Source organism: Triturus cristatus, chromosome 1_2 (assembly GCF_964204655.1).
Source record: "Triturus cristatus chromosome 1_2, aTriCri1.1, whole genome shotgun sequence".
Classification (NCBI taxonomy): domain Eukaryota; kingdom Metazoa; phylum Chordata; class Amphibia; order Caudata; family Salamandridae; genus Triturus; species Triturus cristatus.
In genome coordinates, this window is record NC_140580.1 from 90,873,556 (window position 1) to 90,883,533 (window position 9,978).

The 9,978-nt window shown below is 43.4% G+C and overlaps 1 long non-coding RNA gene across 1 annotated transcript; it reads right to left on the reverse strand.

The window, feature by feature from the left end:
* Positions 1 to 6,998: 6,998 nt before the first annotated feature.
* LOC146866875 (uncharacterized) lies at positions 6,999 to 8,955 on the reverse strand. The gene is made up of 5 exons (XR_014965954.1): positions 8,878 to 8,955; positions 8,595 to 8,748; positions 8,393 to 8,486; positions 7,521 to 7,597; positions 6,999 to 7,258 (listed from the first exon to the last, which is right to left on the reverse strand). It is a non-coding gene; the product is annotated as an uncharacterized LOC146866875 (long non-coding RNA).
* Between the last annotated feature and the right edge of the window lie 1,023 nt (positions 8,956 to 9,978).

Genomic DNA, 9,978 nt, shown 5'->3' on the forward strand with positions numbered 1-9,978 from the left:
CCATGCAGAAAATCTCGCGAACATGCGGGAAAAAAACTTCCACATCTTCGCAATATTTCCGCGTGTTTGCGATAATTTTTTACATTTTCGCGATAATTTGCGAAAGTGGATTTCGCAAAATCCGCCCACCCCTACTCCAGATGCCCTCGTGTACAGAAGACGCATGATAACCAGTTAAATGTACAGCTTTAAAAGTCACAGTTGTAACTTGTTAATGCAACAGATGTGACTTCTGGACACATCCATTTTCACAGTTTCCGGAAGACATTTTACTCCTGAACCAGGTACCCAGCAAGAGATTTGTATATACTCTGAAATGATGCATCTGATACATACCCTAATAATCAGCGTATGCCTGAGCTTATGCTCTCCAGGACAATCATGAGGAGACTGAGGGAGAGCTGGCAGCGGTGTGGCTGACCTGGGAGCCAGCACAGCATCACCTCTGTGGGATGGCTTATGGTCAGGCTGAGAGAAGGTGGCCAAGGCTGTGGCGGTTTGGCCCCCACTGATCGCATGGTAGCCATGCCACTTTAAGAAGGAGAATGGTGTTTCAAACCTGAGTATTACCAGGTGGAAGAGGGCAAAACATTCTGCCTAGACGCTGGTACCCAGATTTACAAAACTTGCATGTGAAACTGTGCAGCACCCAGAGTTGCTGCCCTGCATTGCGTGAGAGGGAGAAAGGACAGCACCACACCTAGAGATACAGCATTAGCCTCCTCTCGCCTGAGTGCAGGCGCAGAATGATGCAGCCGAGCACAACAAACACACCTTTGTGTCATAGTGCCAAGGTGTCTGAGTGAGTCTAGCATAGGTTTGATACTGGAAGGGTACATTTCCAGTACAAAATACTCTGCTCAGACTGCCTTTATCGCTGTTCCTACTTTGTATGTCTGCTGTACAGTGCGGCGCACATGCAAAGTCACAAATGAAAGAAGAAATGAAAGCATTTCTACTTTTAATGCCCGCTTTCAAGTGGCGTTCATTTTTGGTGCAAACTCCTGTCTACAGTAATTAGTAGATAGGGTTTTGCATCAAAAACCATGGGTTATAGCATGGGAACACCCATATACCACCCATGGAACACCCTATTGACGTAGAGTAACGCAAAACAGCACTTTGTGCTGGTTTGAGTTACTTTTTCTTAACAAACCAATGCAAATACCAATTTGTGTTGGTTTGTAAATCCCCAAAAAGATTTTGCTTTGGTTCTGCATTAAAAAAGTATAGCAAATGAGTCAGGCCGGCGAGACACTGCCTGGCACCCCTATGTAAGCTCCACCCTATCAAAGGAACTTATCTGGGCCCTACTGGTCCCAACCAATGTGGCTTTCTCGGACCTGTAGGTATGACATGATGTGTAACAACATCCCCACCGTATGTCAGACGTAATTAATACGCAAGGTAACTCTCAGGTGCCTGTCCCCTATCTCTTCTTTCACCCCTTGCTTTCCTGCCCTTTTCTGTCTTCTTTCTCTCTTCTTTACTGTTACGACATGTAGGTGCTAGCTAAGAATCATAATGTCTAAAAAGCGATTGGAATAACCTATGCTAACCCTGTAACAGAATTGCTAATGTGTTCTTGTATAAAAATGAATAAACCATGTTGAAATAAAAAAAAATAAAAAAAAGTATTGCAAACCCGATGCAAAACCTTGGCACGCCAAAATGAGCAAAATCGTGATGTGAAGGAATCTCACGGAAAGAATAGATTCACTGCATGTACGGTTTTTGCCCCACAAAATACCCTAGGAACTGTGGGGCAGATTTATGTTGCACTTGCGGCACTTTTGCGCCGCCGTTGCGTCACTTTTGTGACGCAGCAGCGGCGCAAATCCTGCGCCATGGTGCGGGGCATTTACAAACGTGACGCATCTCCCAGATGCGTCACGTTGTAAAGCCCTGCGCCACATGTAGGCGTTCCAGGGCAGGTGGGGGCGTTCCGGCGCAGCAACGCCTCCTAAAAGTGGCTGAGTGAAATCTACAAGATTTCACTCAGTCACTTTTAGGCCCATGCTGCGTCAAAACCCTGCGCCTGCTTGAAGCAGGCGTAAGGATTGACGCAGCATTGTACAGATAGGGCCCCCCAGATCATTGCTGGAGCTGCGTCGCGCTTGCGACGCAACTCCAGCAATGCGCCACTTTTCGGCACAGATGCGTCACGCATCTGTGCCGTTTTTGCCCCATGGTGCGCCGCATTATAAATGCGGCGCATCCATGGTGGCGCAGCTGTGGCGCATAATAACTGGCGCATCCCTGCTGATATGCAGGGATGCGCCAGTCGTCATAAATCTGCCCCTGTGACTTTACCCTTTCCGGACACTTAGTGAATATTTCTGTGTTTTTCAGTGGCGTGCATGCTTCGAACCTTTAGGAAACAACAGCATGCTCACAACATGTTTTGCTTGGTGTCTGGATTCGACAAATGTTGACCCTTATTTCGAAGAAGAACAATCCTGGAAACCGCGGCTTTTATCTCCTGTGTTCCGCGAAACAAGGAAAGTTACTGGCCAGACTCAGTACCGAGTATTCTGGGCCAAGCAGAGAGCACAGCTGCCATGCCACTGGCACAGAAGAACTTCCGTTGAGAAAGAGCGGGAGATACTAACAGCAGTTCCTTCATGTATGGGTCTAGCGGTATTAAACGCTTGCCCCGGCTCTCGGTGGCCATGCGCAATAACGCGCGGTGCCTGCGGCTTTCTAAAGTGTGTAGTCGATCGACGCAATCATTGACGTTAGTTTGCACCACTTGTAGGTCTGGGCAATACCTTCATAAATCGCTCCCTTCGTTGGCTCTGGGTATGTGGTGCCCCGCAGGTCATAGGGCAGCCATGCCACCCAGCCGGGTGACTCTTTAAGGGACTGAGGGAAGAAGCCAGGAACCTTGGCACTTGGGTGGCACGGGCTGCGTTGGCCGCGCAGAGCACAGGGCAGCGGTGCCTTGGTAATGAGAGGGGCCTTTATTTCAGCATGGCCCGTATCACGTGACATCACATCCCCAGGAGGGCAGCGTGGCCCACTTGCCTTACAAGGCTGGCTCTGTGCGCCTTGGCACGCTTGGCGGCGCGCACTGGGAGCAGGGTGCCCAAAGGGATCAGAGCTCACAACTTCTGCTCGGGGTGGGGTGGAGGAGAGGATATTCCAGCCCCTCGAGTGTTGGAATGCTGCCTAGAAAAACAGCAATTGGAGAGGGTGGGGGGGGAGGAAAAAGCCTGAAAGATGGAAAAACACGACCCGGGGCTTGGTTCATGCCATATTTAATTGTAAGTCTGTTGCATTGGCTTGTCCAAGCCGTAAGAGCACATGTAACACAAGCTAATCAGATTGGATCCGAAAGCGGGAACTTGTGCCAGCAGATCGTGTAACAAACACAACGAAGACCTTCACCTGCACGTGGCGAAGGTCCCTTGTGCCCAAGGCCTTGTTGTGGCAAAGTGAGATTGGTAAATTAGAAAACTCTGACAAGAGCGTGGCTACAGAAGTTTCAGCGCCTTTTTGGCATAGTGCACAATGCTCTACAATGAATCGAGAGTTTATAGTGCCTTGAGAGGGACTCTAGGGGCAGCAGGAAATACGTGGTCTCGCTCAAGATTATAAGAAGCATTGGCAATTCCAATAGGTCTGCCATATCGATGAACGCACCGTGTGTGTCGTTGATGGGCTTAGGCACTCAATACGTCATCATCCATGCACTCTATCACTCATCTTTGTACTCATGCATCCATTCATCCATTGACTGACTCATTCCCGCATTCACCCTATGACACAACCACAATAAAACCCACACAAACACAACATAAGCAAGATAAATTAAAAGAGTACAAGTATCAAAAAGGTAACATGCTGCTGTCTAAACACAGCTGGCATGTGCTTGCAATAACGCCACATTTAGAACCAATGTGTTGGACATCTTGGAACAGAAACACATGATACACTATGTCCAACAGCATTCCATAATGGTCTCCTAGTTTAGAGCAATTGGCCACTTAGGTTGTGGCGCTCGGCAGATGACACGGGCAGCAAGCAAGCGACCCATCAGCACTGCCTGGAGAGCGGTGCATCACCAGCACCGAAGCCCTTTCATACTGTGGCGTTCTGTGAGAATCCATGTGCCAACATACCTGCCTGCAGGCTTTAGAAAAGTGTAATAACAGCCCATCCCATTAAGCCTATTGTCTTTAACACACAGTTTTCACAAAAAGTAGGTCAGGCCTATTGGCTTTGTCATAATGTTTCATAATAAACACATGAGACCTATGAAATCTGGCATGACTTTTCCCAATGAACCGCTGAAGCCTTTACCATTTTCCTTTGGCTTTACACCTGACCCAGCACTGGCCTATTCAAGTGCTCATCAACTGGCAACTTGGCCTGGGTAAAATTTTAATTACACTGGCATAGTTTGTGTAATTTTGGGAATTTTGTGTTAGACTTATGCGAAATTCTTGAAAATACACTACTACGCACGACGCTTAATTATGTGACATTCACTGTAATAGGTACCACAAAGGCACTATTTTTGGTAAAAATCTACTGTGATCGCACATGAACAACAGAACGCGAGCAGCTGCTATTCGCAGTGCTTTTGTTTTCGTATTGATTTTTAGCGCGAACTGCGTCATTGTTTCACAAATTGTAGTGAGGTCAAACTTCCCTCTACATAATAGCACTAAATGGCAGATTTCCAATTTGCATAGTTGCGTATCATTTTGCAGAAAGTTTATGTAAGTACGCATTAGAAAATTAAGCAAATTTTGCTCACCCCTACCGGCAAACTTCATGCAAACAGTGATAGCATTACATGTCTGTAGAAAAATACAACTTGCTACACAACTATAGTCCTCCTGAAAGCTCTTGTTTAGGTCGATAACATTATGTCTAGCGACAACTGTGCTATCAAGCTAGACCTAAAGGAACTTCACACTCTAGTTTATAGTAGGCCACAGCCTTTTGGTAAAGAGTCAATTTTGGAAAAGAACACACAAACCAGCAAAGGAGCGATTAAAGAACAAAATGTTTGTTCTGATTAGAACTGTGTTGACAGTTTTAATAAAACCGTGGGAGCATTACAAAAAATCTATATTTGATAAATTACATTTACTTCTAAAACCAGAAATTAAAACAATTGAATTTCTTGCTTTTAACAACTACAAAAACTTTGTCATAAGATAAGAAGTTTTTAACTAAAGTATATCATTCATTATACTCTTAAAATAGAGCAGGACAACAGACTAGTACTATAATACAGACAAATCTCTAACCGATAAGTTTGAGTTTAGCCATTCTTGTATTTAGATCATTCATACCATGCACAAGTCAAAAACGTTTTATTTGAAAGAGAGGAAAGATAAAAAGACTACACCTGCAAAGAGTAAAGAAAACACCAGATCCCACAAAACAGGATCTACAGTAGAAACACCATATCCCAGTAGAGGAGAAGCTACAGCAGAAAACACTATGACCCACTGAGCAGGATCAACCAAACAAAACAGTCTCTTCCAGAGGAGAATATGCAGTTAAAAGTGCAGAAGAGAATCTACAGTAGGAACAACATATGCCCAAACAGGATGGAGGAGCTTGTGAAACATTCTGAATGTGATATCCTGACACAAACTCCTTTCTCCCTGTACTAACAACAAAAAGGGGAGCAGTCATGGATTGTCATGGAAAAACAGAGAAGGTGAAGGAAGAAAGAGGACAGGTTTGTCACTGTCACACAACCCTCTGATATTGGAAGAATCTCTGGAGGCAAGATGAAAACTGAAGATAGAAAGAAGCAGAGCATACGTTGCCATGCTGACAATGTGGACAGATGTATCATCAGATAATTTGCTCAGCACTTACCAGGCTGCCTTTGGTTAGTGCATTGAGGAACTTCAAAGAATGTTAGGAGCCTTTCACTAAGTCCCAGGTGTGAGCACCAGTCACCAAGTCCAGCAGATGCTGTACACGAAGAACCAATGGAAAGCGAAGGACAAGGTAGAGACAGACAAGCCGTTCCTGGGACCAAGAGGGCCGGAACGCTTACATGAGGGAACTCAAAGGGTTAATAAACCAGAAGTGTGAGTAATCGAGAAGCCAAGGGCAAACCATGGTGTCATCAGAGAGCCTTAGCTAGACAGATATTTGTTGGGTGAAGCACTGCTGGTGGGATTGACCTCTTGCACTAGTTTCACTGCTCTAACCCGGAAGGGACTCAACCCTGACCCAGCAGTGTCCCATCCAGGCGCGCAACGCCCATTGGACTCAAAGGGCTTCAGTCGTGTGTGGCAGCCCGGGATGAGACAGCTTCCCGGGCACACACACAGCCGCACCCGAGTTCTTCACAGGTCTTTAAAAGACCTTTGGCTTGTTAATGAGGCTTTGATGGTTTTCACCCCTGCTTAGAGCCCCTGCAGCTCCACTCTGCCTTTTGCTTGAATAATCAGCCCCACCCCCTCGAAATTTTTTCCAAGCCCCCCCCGGAAAATTGACTCTAGTTGCGCCTCTGGTCCCATCCGTGGTGTTACTGACCCTAGTGCTGTAACCTGCCCTTGTGTCATTGCCATGCCAGAGCTGCCACAATGTCTGTGCTTTTGTCCAATGTGCTGCTCTTGAGGTAAGACCTGTCTGCCAGAAGGCTTTTGTGTACACTCTGGGGTCAACAGTAAATTACAGCAGAGGGACCCTGAATATATTAGTAGGTGAGGAAGGGATCAGGGAAAGAAACTAATGAAAAACAAGACTTCCTACACTATACCACTTAAATTGAAGGCAATATGTCCATGTAATAAAGTAATACCCACAGTCAACGGTATATAAAACTATATTATTTCATTTATTAGTTCATTTTATCATTTTTTTATCATTTTTTTCAACCACCTCAGGATACATATACATAAACAATTTTCATACTGTGTTATAATACATATAATATCGTTCACATCAAACTATTGAAGCACAATTTATGATTAATTGTACAACCATGACATAAATAAGAAAACATATATACCACATATATGACACACAATTAAAGACAATAAATCTGCAACTCAAGAAAACAACAATATATTGACAATTAAAATCATAGGTTGTATAATTTAAACATAGGACCAACGCCTACGCGCGTTTCGGAGCTCAAAAATGATCTTTACAGGCTCCTTCTTCAGGGCATGTTACAGTGGTCTTTCAGAGGAGAAAAAAAGGCTTCAAGGCCTAGTTTGATGTCCAGCACTCATACATTGGAGTTAAACATTGGATTTTGACAGCCGTTGGTCTGTGGGTATAAAAATCACAATAAGTGATTGTGAATATTATTTAGCTTTCTTTAAATTTATTGGAGAAAAAATGGAGCAGGAGCTATGAAATGAGTAAAGGAATAAAGACCTCTATGTATACCCGTGATAGAACAAACACCCAAGAACAAGAGTTTATGTGAGGAAATGCCATTATAGTTCCAAAGAGCCTAAGTACAAAAGGATAAAATATTGAAGAAAAGAAGAATTCAGAAGGAGTAATAAGTTTTAGTGACAACATACTTGCCAATGACAGATTCTTCTACAGGGGGATACCAGTGACGAAGTTTCCTAAATCTTTAATTTTAGTATTTGAGGAACTACAATAAGAAGAAAAGAATAACCATGGTTAAATCTGAAAACATAATGGGGTACCAAATGAAACTAGGCAGAACTCACGAGGCTAGCATGAATTACAGAGAGACTGGGGTAGAGATTTTCCTTATATACTAAAGGCAGTTTACGATTGTATCTATCCAGCGTATAAAAAAGGATCTATATACAATGAGCCTCTAGCAGAGATGGCTAGGTTATCCGTCCCAAATGATGCAAATATCCTCTCTCACGATAGGACATTATGGTTTGTTTAGTGGGCTGTACGACTAATGATGGGTAGGATTTTAGGAAGAACTAAGGAATATCTTGTAACTTCCTACAGCGTCTCTTAATATCTGAGCTAATGTTATGTCTTCAGACTTAATTCAATATGGCTGGACGAGCATGCAATGATATCCAGAAAATTCAGCCATGGTGGTCACATGATAAACCATCGCCTAAAAAATGTACCAAGGAAAGGCTAATTTAATTGCCTGGATGTATTAGAGAAGACTCAATGTGTATCTCGCTAAGTCCACTCGCTTACCCAGATGTAGCAAGGAGTACACGTCGAGAGAATACAGACGGTACATTGGAGGCCTATCAGGGAATTGATTTAAGTGCGATATGCACATCTGAAAAGGCAAAATGGTCTCATAGTGTGATAGGATACTGAATTTGAATTGAAACCCGAAAATATACAGATTTTAGTTTTTATAAATATGATGGAGAAACGAAACCTTGAGAATATATGCACGAATTGCTGACCTAAGTTGTATAATAAAAGGCAGATGAATTACCTGTTTTCCTTATTTATTCAGTCTTGCGGAAGGCTGAATACACTCAAACGTGAATCCGGTATGTAGCATAAATATTGACACTCGTAGGGACAATCTATAATGGAATTACGAGTAGTTTGCATATAATGCTGAAAAGGATGGCAACATAGACATATTTTTAAGGCAACCAAAGAGGCTGAAACTAGCTTATAACGGTTCTTACCGAGCAATTAGGCAAAGGCTTGTCAGGGATTCCAAGATAGACGTTCAAAATCAGGAGTGTGTGGAACCTGGCGTTTCTCTTATGGGGAGAACCAGGAAATGATGAGAGCGCGAATCAGATGCTAGGCGTAAAAATTAACGCTCGTGGGATTAATCTGTAATGAAATTGCATATAGTTTAAAGATCAAATGCTAGGCGTAAATATTAACGCTCGTGAGAGCAATCTGCAATGAAATTGCATGTAGTATAAAGGTGATGCTAGAAAAGCAGCGTATTAATCTTACCGGTCAGTTCAGCAAAGATTTGTCAAGGATTCCATGGTTAGCGCTCTTCAGGATAAGTGTTTGGAAACTGGCGTTTCCCTTATAAGGAGAGCCCGGAAGTGATGATCTAATAATGGGCACTGAAATAGGACTACACATGAAACGGGAAAGCAACCTTACAATATATTCTCCATTCTGAATGCAAGCCATAAGATCGTCAGTAGAGACGGACATCTTGGAAGTGAAATAAGGCTCTCTACATATACCTGAGACAACACGTAACAATTGTGCCTCATTGATGAATTTTTACCAATTAATTAAATTAAAAGTTGAAGGACAAGAATTACTCGATCCAGGAACTGATGAAGTCTTATGATGGACACTAAAATGAGACTGCAAATGAAACAGGAGCGCAACCTTAAGATGTATTCTCCCATCGGCATGCGGACCATAAAATGGGCAGTCACGACGGGCATCTTAGGGGGAGGAAATAACCCCTCCGTAGAAAGTTCCTAACATTTACCTTAGTCGGCGCATAAAGATTAAGCCTCATGGATGAATTTTAACCAGTTGTTAATTTATACATATGGGACACGGATTGGGTGACAAGGGTATGATTAGTGGTCCCGGGTGTGCTATATGGTCTAACATTACAGGGGTGTGTATTTCGCCCACCTTTCTAGATGTGGTCAAAAAAAGGTAACTGTAATCACCAGCCAATATTTGATACATTAGCCAAATAGACAGTTCATCCTATACGTTTCCTTAGACCAGATAAAGTAGAGGAATAAGTATTAACCCACCTGTTCACAATAAGTGGGACCAAAAATAATTTTATATAATCGCGTTTTCCCAAGGGAGATGTTCGTTAAGGCCTTTTTCTTGTGTCTTGAGGACATATATCCAAAAAACTTCCCTTTTGCGCCTAATAGCATCCACATTGAGGCTGTTAGGGGGATGTACATGTTCCAAAATTAGCCACCTAAGTTCTGAGATACTGTGATGTTTCTCAGTCCAATGGGCCACCAAAGGGGCTCCTTCACGTTTGTTAAGTATTGCTGACTTGTGTTCACTAAAACGTACGCGAAATTCTCTGCTGGTTTCTCCAACATATCCTTTGTC